The sequence below is a fragment of the Ciconia boyciana genome, chromosome 11 (genome assembly GCF_034638445.1).
Source record: "Ciconia boyciana chromosome 11, ASM3463844v1, whole genome shotgun sequence".
In the NCBI taxonomy this organism is placed as follows: domain Eukaryota; kingdom Metazoa; phylum Chordata; class Aves; order Ciconiiformes; family Ciconiidae; genus Ciconia; species Ciconia boyciana.
In genome coordinates, this window is record NC_132944.1 from 5457113 (window position 1) to 5474855 (window position 17743).

At 43.9% G+C, this 17743-nt stretch overlaps 1 protein-coding gene across 1 annotated transcript in view; it reads left to right on the forward strand.

Annotated features, from left to right (window-relative positions):
• C11H3orf18 (chromosome 11 C3orf18 homolog) overlaps positions 1-10676 on the forward strand; it is a 49049-nt gene extending 38373 nt beyond the window's left edge. Inside the window, exons 5-6 of the transcript XR_012044536.1 lie at positions 8481-8698; positions 9151-10676. The gene's annotated coding sequence lies outside the window, so the exon portion shown is untranslated. The remainder of the gene's footprint in view (positions 1-8480; positions 8699-9150) is intronic.
• The last annotated feature ends 7067 nt before the right edge of the window (positions 10677-17743 follow it).

A 17743-nucleotide genomic window follows, 5' to 3' on the forward strand; every position in this document is an offset into this window, starting at 1 on the left:
TGTCTCTCCTCCACGTCTGAATAGGGCCATTCTGAAGATTGCAACATACATCTCAGGAGGGCTCCTGTAGTGATTGTGTCGTCCTTCCAATGTTCCTGTAGAAAGTTATCAGGTAGACCAAAGGCTGGTGTGTCCCAGCAAGAGAATGAGAGATGTGTCCCAGACACTATGTCAAGTAGATTCATCCTAAAGGAGCAACAATGGCAGTGCATACCATACTCCCTTCCCTGATTTTGCGATGCGTATCCCATGTGCAGCTTCAATATACCATTACTTGAATCCTTCTAGGTCTTAAAAGAGTGAAAGGAAGAGTGAAAGGGGAAGCTCACATATACTTCTAAATACCACCAAATTTCTTATGATCAGGCTGAAAAGCTCATGAAGTCAGGCTATTTTGGAAAGATGTCTGCAAAGAACCAATAAGCGTACTGATGGAGAGCTGCAGAGCCAGTGCCAGGCTTGCAGTACAGGTACAGCCTACAGGCTATGCCCCTGGCAAGGTGTCTGCTGCTTACTGTTGTTCTCTTTTCCACTCAATCTTACAACAAACAACTGAGATTCAGGAGGAAGCGTTCCCTTCCCCAGAGCAGAACCAAAGCACATAAGCCACAGACTTAATATTTAAGAACCTAGAGCTAAAAGGCATTGAAAAGCAAGCCCTAAGGTGTGAGACCTACTTAGTAAAGCCAAATGACCAGGTTATGAGGATCCCAGGACAGGGGACTAAGATGACTGTAGTCTCAGTATTAGCACTGTGGGGTGCATAATGCATGCTGTAATAGAGGAACGATCACAGTATAGCCCCAGCATCCCTGGCACAGGCATGAGAAAGCACAGCCCTAAGTCCCTGAAGTTGTGTTGTCCATGCCTGAGACAATTTGCAACAGATTGTTTGGAGAAAATTGCAGGGCACAGTATATTATTTATGTGTCCTGTTCTTATCCCTTTATTTCACTATCCCTTGAGGAGAAACGTGATGTTAACACAACTGGAAAAGAACACATTTTGCCTTACCTTTGTCAAAAGGCTATCGGGAGAGAGAAGGGAAGGAAGAAGAATATATAAGCAAAATGTAAGTGCCTGAAGTGTCGCTCCTGCTCCTTTACCAGGCACAACCCAAATCCTGGGGAGAAATCAGGAATGCCTCCATTAACGTCAAAGAAATGCTCTTTTAAACCTTTCGTGAAAAGGATGACATTTTCTGTGTCACCACATAGTGGCACTCTCCCCATACGTTTCCAGAAGTAAATCTGCAAGTTTTTTCCCCCATTACCAAGACACCTATGAGGATAAATGCCAGTGAGCAGACAGGGTTTTCAGAAACCACCACCAATTGAAACACATGCAACTTGTAACCAGCAGAGATGGCCAAACATCTGCTTTGACAGCACAAGTATTAGCTGATTACAAGTTGTTAGAAACCAAACACTAGAAGAATCTGATTTAAAAATTGCTGGTAAATCTATTCTTAGGATCTTTTTTTGTTGTTTTGTTTGGGGGTTTTGTTTTGTTTCCTCCCACCCTCTTCTCTACACACTTCACTTGCACTTCACTCCCTTGCACTGCAACACTCCAGATTCACCATTTTGACATCTCGGGTACTTCATGCCACTTCTGTCTTCCATAACTCTGGGCAGCACCACTCTAAACTCTGGCAAATCATTTATTCTCCATGGCTTCTCCAGAGGAAAAGCCCCAAGGACTCCCAAGCAAATACACATCTACCAAAACACCTCTCTGCTAGACACACTTCACAGGTGGATTTATTCAAGGTGAGAACAATGGTGTGTTGATAGGACTGTGGCAGAGAAACAGGACTAGGTAAGGGGAAGTGATGGAAAAGTAGGGATGGCTTGGAAAAGAGCCATTCACACAGGCTTTCCTGACAAGTGATGATTTTTCTCCTTAAGTGCTAAATGTCCACAGACAAACACAAGCCTTAATCTTGATGACCTAAACATTACACACACCTTGCACAGAGAGAAGGTATCAGAGCTGATGTCTGTAATGCACATAAAAGAGGAAGCCTACAGGATGTGAAGTCTTGCTCAGCCCTCCTAACTGACCTTTGGATGGGACCATGTGCTATTGCAGGTGGGAGCCGGCCTGCTGGTGATAAAATATCTGTCCACCCCAATGCTTTGCTCAAGTTCTTTAAGCCACAGATTGATTGATTGGGATTTGTAGATAGCAACTCAGATGTATTTACCCTCCAGTAAGACAGACTACAGCTGAATATGCAGGTGCTCTGAAGTACACCTTAAGCCCTGCCCCTTCCAACCTCCACCTTCTCACTTACTCACTTACCCAGCTCTTACGAAAGGTCTTGTGCTGTGATAACAGAGATGACAAAGGTGAGTCTGTAAGTAATGGTGAAAACATGGCAATAGAGCATGCAATACCTTCAAAGTACAAAGGGAAGAGGGGTCTCCAGAAAGGGTCCTATCAATTTCCAGCTATTTCTGATCAGTCTCCACCTTTGCAGCTGTCAGTTCAGATGAGCTAGGCTAGCTGCCAGTTACCCAAGCAGAAGAATCCCAGATGCCTACAGAGATCAAAAGGATTATCACGCATGTATGGCATAAATACCAGTGACAGTGATTCATCTGGGTGAGGAAACTCCCTCCACAGCCAAACCTCTGTTTGGAGGCTGGGCCAGAATAGTGAATCCATCAATTATCACACAGAATTTTACCTAGGGGGACTTTGTCTTCCCTTTTCAGGAAGGAAACTCAGATAGGAGAGCAGTATTCCTTAGGAGAGGCGATTCCATTGTACATGAGAAAAATCACCTTAGAACATAAGAGGTAAGAACATTCATGATGGTTCAGGCCAAGGTTTTCTTTGGAAAACCCTTGTTCTTGCATAGGGGAAGACAATAAACAGTCAGTCCCTATCCATGCTCTTCCATCTTTGCTATACTTCTCAGTCATGTCTCCTCCAAGCTGAAGACAACTTCTCATTTAATCCTATACAGAAGCCATTCTTGGAATTTTCCCATGTCTAGTATACTCCTTGAGGATGAAGAAAACAGAACCACATGTTGTATTCAACGTGAAACCACACCAGGCTTTTTTTAACTAAAAAATACAACCAAACAAAAGAACCAAAACAACACTAAAACCAAAACCAAACACACACCCCACCCAGAACAGTGCAATAGTATTTTCTAGTTTGTTCTTTATTCCTTTCTTAACTTCTGACATTTGATTTGTCGTTCTGCTAAGCTTGACCTGATGCTTTCATGGAGCTATCTAACATAACCCCAAGATCTTGCTTCAGAGCGGTATGGTCAACTGAAAGCCCATGATTTTATATGCACAGCAAGCACTGTTTTTCTCTGCATGCCTCATTTCACATTTATTCACATGACATTTCATCCACCATTTTACTAGCCAGCCATTCAGTCTCACAGGTGTTTTCAACAATACTTCACTGTTGACCATCATCTTTGCTGTCTTGAATAACTTAATTTTGTCAGCAAAGTTTGAAGTCTCACTGTTCTCCCTATTTTCAGTGCTAATTCCTGAATATGTTCAACATTACAGATCCCAGCACCAACCTGTGAAACTCCCCTGGCAACATCCTTCCATTGGGATAACTCTTCTCCCATTTTCTCCTATCTTGTTTCCTATCTCTTTGCCAATTATTTATACATCCCAGGACCTTCTCCCCTAGGCAATGCCTGCTCAGGTTCCCAATAAGGTATTTTGTAAAAGAACTTTGCCAAAAGTCTTATAGGAATCTAGTATCAGCTGTTTCACTCTTATCTACATACTTTTCAAAGAACTCCAAGAGGTTTGCAAGACAAACTTCTTGCCTTTAGAGAAATCTCATTGACTTTTCCAAAACTGATTGTGTTTATCTCATTGTCAAATATACTTTTTTTCTATTACAGCTTTTACTAGTTTATGTACTACAGATGCCAGACTTACAAGCCTTTAGTTTCCTGGATCCTCCCGAACCCTTTTTTTAAAGATTGATGTTACATTTGCCCACCCTCCATGCTTCAGGTGCCAAGAAATTTTTAAGAGAAATGTTACACGCTGCCTTTCCCAATACAGCTATTGCATCCTTGAGTTCCTCAGACCTCAGGTGAAACCTTCCAGTCCTGGCAATTTTTTAGTGTTCCAGACTGCTCAAATGTTGGATTCTGGATCCAAATCACAAATTTGTTTTGCCAAGATTTTATGTTCTGTGACAGAGTGGGGGAGCAAGAAGGTGCTGTCAACACCCTCACCGAGCAGCCAGGTGAAAGAGCTCAGAATGAAAGGAGGTCTAGTGAGAGCTGGGTATAAAGCTCCATATGCATCCTCTTACACAAACCCTCTCGCATGCCCTAGTAGGGGGGTGGACCTCATTACAAATGTATCAATGATCACTGTACTCAAGAAGTAACAGTGAAACTAAATTACATTTCTCCAGTACCAATCCACACCAAGGCCTCATGCTCCCACCATCGCAGAGCAGTAGCTTCTGCATGCTCATGAGTCACAAAAAGGGGATGTTTTCAAGTAGTTTAATTGTCCATCCATTTGGCCAAATGGAGCATTTTACTAAGTGGATGGTTATCTTGGAACAGATGCATATCACCCAGGTTAACCCTTCCAGCCTGATCAAAATCACATCCGACAGCAGAGCCCTGGTGTGGTCTTTGCCAACCACCACACTGAGGTGCTAAGACAAATGGACAATGGGAGCACATTAAAAAAAAAACAAAGGAAGAAGACAGAGGTTGTGTTTATGAAGCCTTCACGTTCTGAAGGGCTGAAAGAAGAGGTGTCACTTCAGAAATGCAGATGGGAAGACTTCTACTTGCATACCAGGATGGTTGGGGCAGAAGTTGTGATGACAGACAGAGCTTTACTTGCCTTCCTTATCCCTCCGTCACCCCCAGATATAGCCACTATCAGCACAGCTAGCACCACAGTTACATGGTACAAGATAGCTAGTTGCCTTTAAGCAAGACATTTCATAAACTGGATGTGAAAGAAGGTTAAAAAATAAATAGTCTCACTGTACTGCACTCCACTCCTGTGAGTGGGATTTCCTGCTGGTAGACCAACAACAAAACAGCTGGCACCCCCAGCTCTACTGATCCCCTGGCAGCATACAGCTGCTAGAGGTCCAAGCCCATGCTTCACATCCCAAGAGTTCCAGGATGAGTCTCCTGGGTTGCAGGGAACAAGAAGGAGGGGAACAGCACACACCAACTGCAGGGCATGTGCAAAGGGATGCACAATAGGCATTAACTCACACCTCAAAATAGATGTTGCTTTTTGGTTGTACTCATGAGTGTTGCAAATTTGGGTGCCAAAAGATGGCTGTGATTAGAGTATTTACAGCTCGACTGAAAACTCAGTAAAATCTCCAGACTGCATGAGGTTTGGTATTTTTTTTTCATCTCAGATTTTAGGCTAGAAAACTTCAGCAGCACACCTGGGGGCTTGAAAAGGAACAGACTTGAGAAGCTGCAATGTCAGATAAGATAGTCCAGAGACCTGGGCCCAATGGTTTGCTCTGCCATCTGTCCACGGTATTCACACAGGCTTCTGGCTTGGCCCAGTTGCAGGTCTCCAATGTTTGGTGCTGTGCCACCCCTGAGAGAAGGGGATTTCTCATGCTGCAGGAGGTCTCTGCATCCAGCTACTCTACTTCCACGCCCCTGTAAGATTTCTCCATCTCCCATCCCTATCCTCATTCCCGGCATATTTTAGGAATTCTCTGCAAACCTTCCGTTCCCTTTTTCACACCAGGGGCTCTGGGAATTCTTCATTCTTCCAAAGGAGTCTATTTGCCGCATTTCTCTTCTCTGACACATGCACTTCACATGTATCCCCTTATTCCTTTGTCTAACCACACTTTGTTCTCTCCATGTTTCTTTACCAGGGCTTTCATTTTCTCTCTTACCAAGGACTTTGCATGCCCTGCATTTCATTTTTTTTCATCTCACTGCCAGGACCACAACTGCTTCCTATGCTGAGAAGGCTAGACCTCTTTTTCTTCTTCTGATCTTCAACAAAATTGGTGACTTTCTATCCAGAAATCAGTCCTGAATATTATAGCTGATCAGATGCAGCATCCACTGGTAGCTTGTCACAGACAGATAATGCAGAGACAGGTGTCTTCTTGCGCTTTCACCTTGCTTCTTTAATGGCCAGATCAAAAACACTAACAGCGTTACAGAAATGAAAATAAAGTATCTGAGCTCCTCGAGATGCATTCATTAACCAGGTGCCAGGCTTGTCAGGGATTTCAATGGCTTGGGGTTTGAGATATAGGCTTTGAATTTTGCTAACAGTGGTGCCGTTTCAATCAAGGTAGAATTCAGATTCCACAGATATCAAAAATGTTCATTAAGAAAAGGGAAGGGAACTAAAAGAACAATTCTGCAGAAAGAGCAATCTATTTTGAAACACATCTCTATTTTGAAACATCATCTCGGCCAAAGCAGAAAATGGAGTCTTCAGTCTGTTATCCAGCTTTGGACCCTGCTATCCCAGGAAGAAAGGAGAGGCGGAGGCATGAAGCACAAGGACACATGTAAGCTTGAAGTGCCCATGGATTGGTTGCAATACAGTGTTGAAATTAAGTAGTTCTGGTTTTGGAAAGTCTCATGCTAGCAACGAGACTGAATAAAAGAAACTAGTTTTGCAGACTTTGCTGACTGTTTTGCAGACTGCTTGAAAGTTGAGGAAAGCAGGCAAACGTATCCCCCAAAGCAATCTGTTTTTCTTATAATTATCTCCTGTTCCCAGAAAGCTAGTAGCATCTGGCTCTTTGGAATCAAGTTCATCCCTTACTCTTGCAGTATTTACTTGGCTAATCACCGCAGCTTTGAAAGCCTGATGCCTAGTATTCTGCAGGCCACCAGGAGACAGGAATGGCTTGCTTAAAGTAATCTAGACAGAGAGGTGATCAAAACAGGAAGGGGAAGAGCAGACTTGACAGGCAGCAGGCATGCATGCATGTGGGAGCCCATCTAAAACTTCAAACTCTTTTCTAAAGGAAATCAGATGGAGATCAGGCTTGGGATTCATTTGCAGGGGAACAATTGGCATTTCTTAACTGGCCCTCCATTCCTATAGCACACCTGTGACGTGATATCCTCCTCCTCATCTGTCTCTCATTCCAGATCCAAGACCTCCTCCCTCCTGCACAATGCTACACCATCCCACCTTCTCTCACTGCTCCTACCTGTGCCCATCAGAGAGCCACAGCACAGGCACTTACTGTGACTCCTCATTACAGCTCAGAATTTTCCATTGCCCTCTGCAGCCCTCATGGTTATTATACTCTCATCACCTGGGCAAGTGAACTCAATCTTCGCTTTTCTGATTTTCTATTGTCTGTTTATTAGATGGACCCTTTGTGAACTCAGCAGTTCACACTCTCCTGTGGTGCCAAGTGTAAAATTAATATTGACTAAAAAATCTGGGCACTTCTTTCTGGCCAGAGAGGAGACATTTCGAATTAATGGGAATGTTACAGTGTTTCACACCCACTGTCATCTTTCTGAAACCTCCAACTCTTACAGCTCATTTCTAATTGCAGGCATTAACTCTTAATGGGCCTTGTCTGTTCCAGGTGGGTGGGTGCCTCCCTCAGCCAGCCGAGTGCCCACATGTGCTGGGCTGGCTGAGCATGTCCAGGACTTACTGGGTCTCCTCACAGGCAGCCAGCAGAGGTGGTGGCATATCAAACAGCTGCCTGGTTCTTCCAACTCCTTCACACAGCCGTCAGGCAGACAAAGCCATAGGCTCTTCCTCTTTAAAGATGTCCTGACAACCTAAGGCAAGTGAAGGGTGTTTGGCTGAGGGCTCTGCTGGCACGAGAAGAGACACAGCCCAAGCACTACTTTCTATCATGCTGCCGATGAGCTCCCAGGTTGAGCTGGCAGAAATGTCTCGGAGCAAGGAGATCATTCTGTCTCCGTGGCCTCAATTCAGCGCTCTGGCTGAGAGGTGACTAGCAGTGACTGAGGGGACAATTACTGACAACTGTGGTAGCTACTACTGTGAGGGGGTAAATGGCCTATTTGGTTTACAGCTGAGACCACAAACCTTTTTGCTAAATATCACTAAAGAGACAGTATTAACTTTTGCTAGTTCAGAAATTACTGAGAGGAGAAATTATCTATCAGCTGAGCACAGGCTGTGACTCGGTGGGGACATCCATGCCAAAAAGTCCAGTTCCTGGGTCTCTCTCCAGACATGGCTCTGTTTCCACAGAGAAGTGCCAGTATTTTCTAACTGGCATCACTGACCCAGCACCACTGCAGCGCTCAGGAGACAAGACTACTTACATTAGGCATCTCATCGTGCTTGTACATTTTGAGTGCTTGTAACACTGCCACTGCTGTAAAGTGCCACCTCTGGTATGGTGTACGCATCCACACGCAGAGCAAGACACTGAGGAGCTGAGGCTTTCAAAGGTCTTCCCTACAGCATGCACATGTGCTAATGTTAGATTTCTTTTAGAGGTCCATCTGGCCTTACACAGGAGTGGAACAACTGCTGGGACAGTGTATGCTACTTGAGAAACAAGAACTGCGTCCTGTACCTGCAAACAGCTGAGCACTGCAAACCATGAGAGACTGCAGCCAGGTCAGAGGAGCAGTGGGGAAAACTAAGGCAATGTATTAACCCACCAGAGATGGACACCTTTCTCTCACTCAGACTGACTTCAGATTTCAGAGGTACTGGCAATCAGGTTTTAGTTCGGTGTATTTCCACAGGCAGTTATGGCTGAGTAATAGATTGGGGTTTTCTACTGGTGGATCAAAACCCCCAAAGGAGGTCAAGAAACACAGTCCAGGGAGGAAAAGAGGATTAGAGACATGCTGAAAATGCAGCCATGATCTCGGGTAAAAGAAATCTTGCTCTTGCATTCCTTGCACACCCTAACCCTTTATAGCCAAGGGCTCTTTGCCAGCCTCTTAAAACAAATATACAAAGCAATTATACTGGCATAACACCGTTACCACTCATACCTCTGTGCAAGTGTAAGAGGGGAGAGTTTAGACTTTATTATTATCTTATTATCATTTCAAATAGTGTTGCCAACATGAAACATTTGAGAAACACTGAGCTAACAAACACAACTGATTCTTTTTTCCCCCATTTTCCTCACTTTCATTAACTGTCCCAGCCCAGACCATGCCTGCTACAGAAGACTCCAGTATCATCGCTTGTACTTTCAAAAGGAAGATAAGACTGAATAAACTTTTGTTCTCCAATGAAACTGGACTGAACAAATGAAAAAGGCCAGATGTGCAAGTCTCCCCTGGTCATGTTAAGCACATTGTAGACTTCCAACCATGTTATAAATGGAGGAGTGGTGCAGTATTACTGCACTTATGAGAGAACTGAGGCACAGAGAAGTGCCTGTCACATCGCGTACCAGTGGATGACCAGGAACTGAGCTCCCACCTCCAGCCACGACAGATAAAACAAAGAGTTCCCTTTTTTAAAAGGAAAGGACACGTGGTCTCTAATGCTTCACCTGTGGATACTTAAAATAATTGGATCTGGACAGATGAGAGGCAAATGGCAGTTGCTCAGATGAACATAGTGTACTATATGGAGCTACGAAAACTGCCAGAAGTACTTGATTTTCAGATTATACCAGCCGTAAAAAAATATGGATCACAGAATGCTGGCAGGAGAGGACAGGGAATGCTTTCCAAATGAAGTGTCAGATTATGGCAGCTCAGGCACTAACAAATCGGTGCACCTGATAAGCAGGGCAACGTGTAATGAACCCCCTTGCCCAGCACAGCTGAGCTGCAGGTGTACAACTGGATTTCAAGCACAGCCAGCAGCAGGGTTTGCAGCAGCACAGATCCACATCGGATTCTGTCCTTCCCTTCCTACAAAAGTGGAAAATTTCCAAGTACGCGATTGGCTCAACCCTTCTCACACCACAGACAACAGTCAAGACCAACAGAGACAGGTTTTGAAATCCTCATCCTACAGCTCACAGGAAGATATATAATAGCGAAGACAGAGAGATAAAAGCCTTCATGCAGTATGAAGAATTTTACTTTACTCCACAAAAAATCAAAAACCTTGTGCTTTGAGAAAGATAGCAGGTTTTTCTTTGTCTTTAAAGATCTTCAAAGAAATGGAAAAACATGCACTCCAAGCTCTCCATCTCGTTAAGATAAATCAACTTAAGGGGCAGATTCTTCTCTTGTGTGGTCCTGTACAACCTACCAAATCATATTAGCAAAATGGTGGAAGATCAGGCGAGGACAGGCTGGTAGCAGTTACCCAGAGTGCAGTCCCATGTGGTCCGAGGAAATCAGTCCTGCTGCACACCTGACAAAGACCTTTCTTTTGCCCTTCATCCCTGTGCTTCAAAATGTAAGGGAAGTGAAGCTTTGAGAAGACAGATCTGGCCCTCATGCTAGAAAAACATATATGTCAGTCCTCACATTAAATGTGTGAGTAGTCTCCAGGAATATCAAGCTAAGCACATGAGTGGGTGATTGCAGGACCAGACTGAAACATGCAGTCTGTATTGAAATGTAGTTACAATACACTGATTTTCCTTCTTCAGATGAAGCCAAAAAAGGTAGGGAGCATCATACCTGTGCTTGGTATGACTATCGCTATTTAATAGTGTCAGCTGAGACTTGACATTGTTTCATTTGCAAACTGATACTTGCCTCAGTCTTTTACAAAATGCCCACAATGACCATTGTTATTGTGCTGTTTGTCTAATAAAAATGTAAAAGGTGCATTTTACTTAGCAGTTGTTTATGACTGTGAGAAGGTAAACTTCTTCAATAACCATTCAGTAATGATTAAGGCATGTTAGAGTTTAAAGCTCTAGATTACAATAACCTTTAAAAACAAATTGTTTTCCTTTGCATTGCTGCAGGGCAGAGTAAAGGCGGTGAAGGTACCTTAATTGCATTTCTACTCTTAGCATGTTTTTAAATCATGCTTGGACTACAATTCTGAAGTTTCTAAGGCTTCAGTTAGAGGGATGCAGTCTGAACTGCAAAAAAAGGGGAAAAAACCCAAACAAACAAGGAAAACATAGGCGTCTCCTGAAATTAAATCTTGGGCAATTAGGGTATGTCTGACACTCAGCAATGATGCAGTGCAAAGACAAAGGGGTTAACATCCACACAGCACAGCAAAGGACAGAATATCTTGGTTTGATCCAGAAAGCTATGCCAGAGCATCCTACATCTGAGTGGTCCAGGCACAAAAATATTTCACCTTGGCAATCCTGCTTCCAGTTCTAAACGGTTCTTCGCTAGCTCAGGCACTTCTGCACTGCAACGTGCAGTGTTGACACTCCTCACTACGCACCCTCTCACACCTTTTCCCCTCAGAATGACCTACCAGCCAAAATGGAAACCCAAATGTTGCAGGCGATATGGGCAGGAAGAAGGAGAGACAGAGAAAAGTGCTCCTCTGATTCACTGTAGAGTTCTTGACACAGCAGGCTTGTGTCAGATCTGTTGAGTGCAGCCCCAAGTGACTCATTACAAAGTTTTGGTGTGTTAATTCAGAGGGCAGAAGTTAATCTGGATTCTACTGGCTGGAGGTAGATGACAGCATTTTTTGCTCCTTAAATGGGAGTGGTTGCTTCAAGCACAGGGGCACTGTATTAGCAAGCCTGTTTTTCACCACAGCTTTAATAAGATGTATGAGAGTGCAGCGCTCACTCTCAATTTGTGGGAAGTGGTTTGAAAGCTATTCTCTACCTCCCGGGCTCACGTGTGATGTGGCTGGGATTTACAACCTCAGTTAACTTACGTAGGTTTTCCAATTTGCATCTATTTCCTGAAAGATTCAAGCCTAAGGAAAGTGGATGCTAATGTAGGAGCCTGTATTTGGATTGGTGAAGCAGATAATCCAAGATTAATTTCATCTGACAAAAGAAATCTATTATTACAGTGTCAAACTCCCATGTGCAGCTAGTAGCTCTCAGCAAGACGGGAGATGCAACTCAGCACCTGCGTTCTTGCACACAGGTGCTATTTGAAAATGCCTAGGGAGACTGGAGTGATTCCGACAGGGGGAAAAGTCTATTTGAAAGCAAGGCCGAGAGCATCCTATCTTACCACCTGGCTTTTGGATGGATGGAGCATTGAGCCTGTGTGTGATACTGCAGCAACTATCGAACATAAGACTATGCTGGCCACTGATACAAGGTTTATTATAACCTCAAAGGAGGAATAATCCATCTCTAGCCTGGGTTTGAGGTCCTTCACTGAACCACACAGGGAGACCCCATGCTCTGCATCTCATACACTCCCTTACCACAGTGGAAAGTGGGGGTTAGAAACAAGTCTTTGATACTCACATAAACTACATGCCATGCAGGACAACACCGGATGGGTACAACAGTCCTTCAGAAAACTATGGAGCAGATCCAATTCCTCACCAAACATGTATAGAGATCCATTCCACAAATCAGCCGCCTCAGATGATTCAGGTCCATTACCTCTGTTGCCCGACACTCATCTCCCACTACATCTTCAGCTTGAGAAAATATGTTACTGTGACTTTAGCAATAATGACGATATTAGCTGTTCCTCTCACATTCAGAAGTGGTTGCTAGTGTGATCTCTCTTTTACTGAAGATGTTTTCTTTCATCCAGGCATATCCATGTGCTCATGCAAAGCCTAGAGCAATACTGCCATGGCCCTCAGCCCCACTCCTGCATAAGACAGCAATGATGACCCCAAAGCTTCTGCATATGTGAGAAACATGCCTCTGTCTGTGCAATCTCAGCTGGAGATGGAGAGAAATAGATAAATGATTACCTGCACTTCCTGTACCCTAACACATGGTTATGGTAAAATTTTTATAGAAAAATATGACTGCAGAGTAAGTGGTACAAAATGATAAATAATAGACCAACTCCAACTGAATGAAGTACAGACAAAGATGTTGCTTTGAGCAGGAGGCTGGCTCTTCCACCAATAGTAAGACTCACTGTTCTGAGGACTATTTGACACTCTTCCCTACTTTAGCCCTTCAGTTCAGACACGGATATCTTCTGAGGTTCCTGAGAGGAGTATTGGATAGCATTCAGACTATGCTCTCACTGCAGCACACTATCTCATCTGCTGTAAACTGCTGACCTATAAGCCTGGTCCATTTGCATGAGCTGAGCCTCTGGCTGTATTTCTTTCTACCATCTAAGCCACATCCCAACATAACTGCCACAGCCCTTTAATTCTCTGCAGCCACACTGCACCCACCCTACTCCTTGCTCCCCAAGGCTTCAGCTTCTTTCCAGCTGCTACCTACACTGGTGACAGTTTCCCTCTGAGAGGGGTTTGCACTGACCCCTTGACTGCTGCATGCACTTTGCTATTCATTTCTGTCTCTTGCTCAACACAAGCATATGGACACGCAAAGGCAAAAACCAAACAGCTGGTTGTTATAATAACACATTATAAAACTTATTAATCATTTCTTCTGCATATTAGGGGACTCCTCCTTCCTTTACCTACCTGCCAGGACCAGGCTCACAGTTGGTGACAGCTGTTGACATCGCCATGGGCAAGGCAGCAAGAGAAGTGCTGCATTTTCTGGCTCTGTCCTGCACAGATGAGGTCAGTTGGAGCTCTGCAGCCGCTTTCATTGAAAGAGGAAAGAAGGTCGGCATTATGAAGGTCAAAGAGTTTTCTAAATTCTTCTAATGAACCCTAATGTTGCTCCCAGCTTACATTCCCAGAGTGCTTTACCAACACTTACCACTTTACTTAGTATTTTGTTTGAGGACCAATTTGAGAAGAGATGCCACAGATGAAAGCACTTTTCTAGCTCAACTCACTGCAATACGGTCAGGATGGCCTCGCAGGGAACAAGGCCTCCATGGCTCATGCAGCTCTGGAGAAGGGTTCCCAGTTACTTATATAACACCCATTTGTTACCTGGCCATTGGGAACTGGACTGTCATCCAAACCCCACAGCATCAGGGAAGACTGATTTTTAGTTATTGCATGTTGGGGACTGGTGAACACTAAACAACAAGTACTGGGGGAGAAAGATTTCTGGTAGCACAATTCTATGAGTGAGCAGTTTTTCAAGTCACCTTCGCCTACCAGGCAACACTGGAGTGCTTCCTTGCTCCTGTGTACCACTGTGGTTTCTCTGCTGCACAGCAGCAGCAAGCCCATTATCCACAGGAGAGAACCCAGCAGAAAATATCCATAGACAAAAAAAAAACACAAAAAAACCCCCACCAAAATATCCAGCAAGAGGATGAAATCCTGGCCCCAATGAACTCACTAGATCTAAACTATGGAATAGGCAAGCTTTGCAATTGTCTCTGCAACCCTGGTTACTGGGGGCAGACCATGGCTGCCTCCTGGCATCATGCTGGGAAGATACCTGAACATATGCACCCCTCCTTTAGCAAGAGAACTTGGGCAGGCCCAGAGGGAACCCCAGTATATACCAATAGGATCCCCAAAGATAGGTGATCAATGGAAAAGCATTAATGCTATTTGTCACAGACTCTTAGGGTCCATTAACCTTCAGCACCCTGATTATTGTAATCTCAAATATTTCAACCTTCAGAGTAATGCAAAGCCTTAATGCAACATTGCACGGGGTGGAGAATGGGACCTTTCCAACCTCTGCTATGCAAACAGCTTACACACTGGAGCACAGGATTTATTCATACCCATCTCAGCATGAATAAATGCCAGACCTAAAGCAATCCATCTTTCAGACTGTGGCAGAATGAGCTGGTTCAATAACCTGTTGGAGTAGCAATTGCCCCTTGATGGTTACAGTAAAAGAAAGTCCTGTCTGATCCATGCCCTGAAGATGATTTGAATTCCCCATGCTTGCCTGAGAGAAGACATAGGGTGATTACAGGCTTAAGCCATCTGTGTTGGGGCCCTAACTCTTCATATATGCCCCATGGTGCAGAAGAAACATGTCATGAGACGTGACACTCTCTTCCTCCTGTCGAACTGCATCCGTCTCCTTGGAAGCAACAACTCACAGTGACATATCACAACCATATAAAGATGCAACACTACCAATATTGTAATGATCCATAAGTCTCAAAATAAATCTTGAGCCTTTGTGCTGGAAGCAACAAAAACCAATAGAAAAAAACCCAAGGAGTCTTTTTCACACTGTGGAGAAGGTGACAGCTCAGAAAATAAACCCTGGGAACCTAGGAGAGTGCCGGGGAAAGGCTTTTAAAAATGACCCACAAAAGAAAAAAATCACCAGGGTCTGATAGAGATCCTTATCTTTCCTTCGTTTAGCTTTCGTATCATGTTAGCTCAACTCCTTGTCAAAACAAGTTCTGTTTTGCTGCTGTCAGCACAGTGGGCTTAACGTAGCTTAAGAAAAACATCTCACGCTATTCTTCATACTTCATATATCATCTCCAACAAGCCAGATAGCAGAAAACAAACTGCTACTGTGCCGCTGATTATTGGTGATCATGTACGCAGGCAGGCCCAACAATGGAAGAATACTACTAAATTTTGCTAAGTTCTGTTTTTAGCTATGCAAAGAGGCAACGAGTAACAACACAGGGGGAGCCTTTGACTCAGGGAAACATCCAGACTGCATATTAACTACAGAAACACAATTCAACATTTTCAGCACTAACAACTGCACCAGAGAGCACCAGTCTGACAAGTCCCTTTTACACAGTACCTGTTGTTAAAGAGCAACAAAGTTGTTGACCACACGAGGCATTTTTTACATGTAAAGATTGTTCTCGATAATTTAAAAGAAGAGTCAGAAGAGTTGAGATGGAATAGATGCTGAGAAAAAGTACTGCTATTAAAAATGTTAAAGTACAACCTGCCATTTGGTCTTTTGCTTTCTCAAACAGTTCAGCTGCTAATCTAGTGAAGGCAGTGTCACTCCATTCCTATTAATTATCCTACTTTGGCCAACTCCATTCCTATGGATGGCATCTGTCTCTGCACACACAGCAATTTAATACAGCTACTGGCTGCAGTCACAGAATGTTAATCAGTTACCTATCTTTGTTTAATTGCAGAAAGTCAGGACATTCTCCTAACAGCATGGTAATAAGAACTTGGGGGATACATCCCTGAAATAACTCGTGTCAATTTGCTAAAACATCAGCCATTTAATTTAGGAGAATCCCAGAAGATATGAAGATGATTTCCTGATACCAAGGTATTCCTGCCAGTGTTCCACTGTGAACCATGTATCTATTTTGTTTTGCATATCCACCCTGTGAAAATATCTCATCATCATTTTCCACTGATATTCAAGAGGGATCTTGTACTGCTCTCAGCAGCCAGCATTATAGTCTTCATCCTCTCTGCTGAGATTTGATGGTTCATTTCCTCTGCCCAGACTAACTTCAGATTGCCAATATTGCCCTGCAGTTCTGTGAAAAAAATACATGGCAAAATATACTTATTTGTACTTAGAGCAGATAGTTCCTCATCTTGTAATTTCCTTACACAGCAAGCCAGTGGTGATAAAACAGGTTTAAACTACAGCTTAACGTTAAACACCTCGTCTTCTTCAAAGATTCCATGATAAATTCTTGGTCATTCCTGAAGACGTGCTCAAAGTGGTCTTCACCCCACTCCTTGGTGAAGAACCTGAGTGTAGAAGTGAAGCTTATTTCTCACTGCATTTCACAAGGCTGGGAGCTTAGCATGGAAAATGAAAAAGTAGGATCTGGGATCTGGTTTGGAAGGGATGTTCTGTGTTTCTGAGTCCAGCCCCTGCTACTATTCATACTCACGTCCTGTAATTCATCAGCAACATCCTCGATATCTAGTTTTTCTCTCCACTGTTCCTATGGGAAGGATGCTTCACAACTTCACTCTGATGGGTGGAAGCTTTCTTCTCATTTGCAGCCTCAATTTGTTGAGGACTAGGTTATACAGTCTCTTCTGCTGGCATTTCCCTTCAGCTTAAATAACGCATCTCCTTCCCCAGTACCTTTTCCTAGGATGCGTTAGTAGACAGCTTTCACAAACCCATCAGCCTTTTATTGCTAGTTACACTGAGCCAAATTTTTAGCATTCTCTTACCAGACAGGGTCTCTCTTCCCCAGTCATCCCAGCTGTCCTCATCTCCCAAGCCAAATTCAGAATGTGAGATGGGGAAGTGGTGGTGAATAGGGCTCAAACATGAACCTTAATCCTGTTGGTCAGGACCAACGCTGGCCTGGCTCCAGCCAGCTCACACTGGTCCTCCAAAGGAATTCCAGCAGATCTAGTTGTTTTGCCCCCACCTTTCTGTCTCACCAGAATGACCCATCTCCGTATCCCACTGAGAAAATAAAGTTGGCACAATCGAGTTAAGCTAGATGAGACCTGAGTGCTACAAGGGCCTCTTGCAAGTAGGAGCCAAGGTACATGGGAAAACTGGTGAGCCCAAGTTCACCACAGCCTGCTTGGATGCAGCAAGAGCAAATCAACTTGAGCTAAGGTACTGTGAACGGAAGTGGCCCACACCAAGCGATACACTGAGCTCAAGTACTCATGTAGGCCCAGTTATCAATGGCTGCCTAGACTTTCCAAGCAAGTTATGAATTTCTTAAACCCAGAAGCACTCTTCCTTGCCCCCAGAGAGGTCACATTCAGAGAAGGGGAAAAAAAAAAAAGCTCCTCTTCAATCACCCTCTGGCTCCTCATTCCCACCTCTGTGCAGAAGTTCAGAACCACCTCGGGTGTACCAAGACAAAAACCCTGTTTTCAGATGTTACAGAGACCACTGAGAATAACTCTTCCCTTCCCCC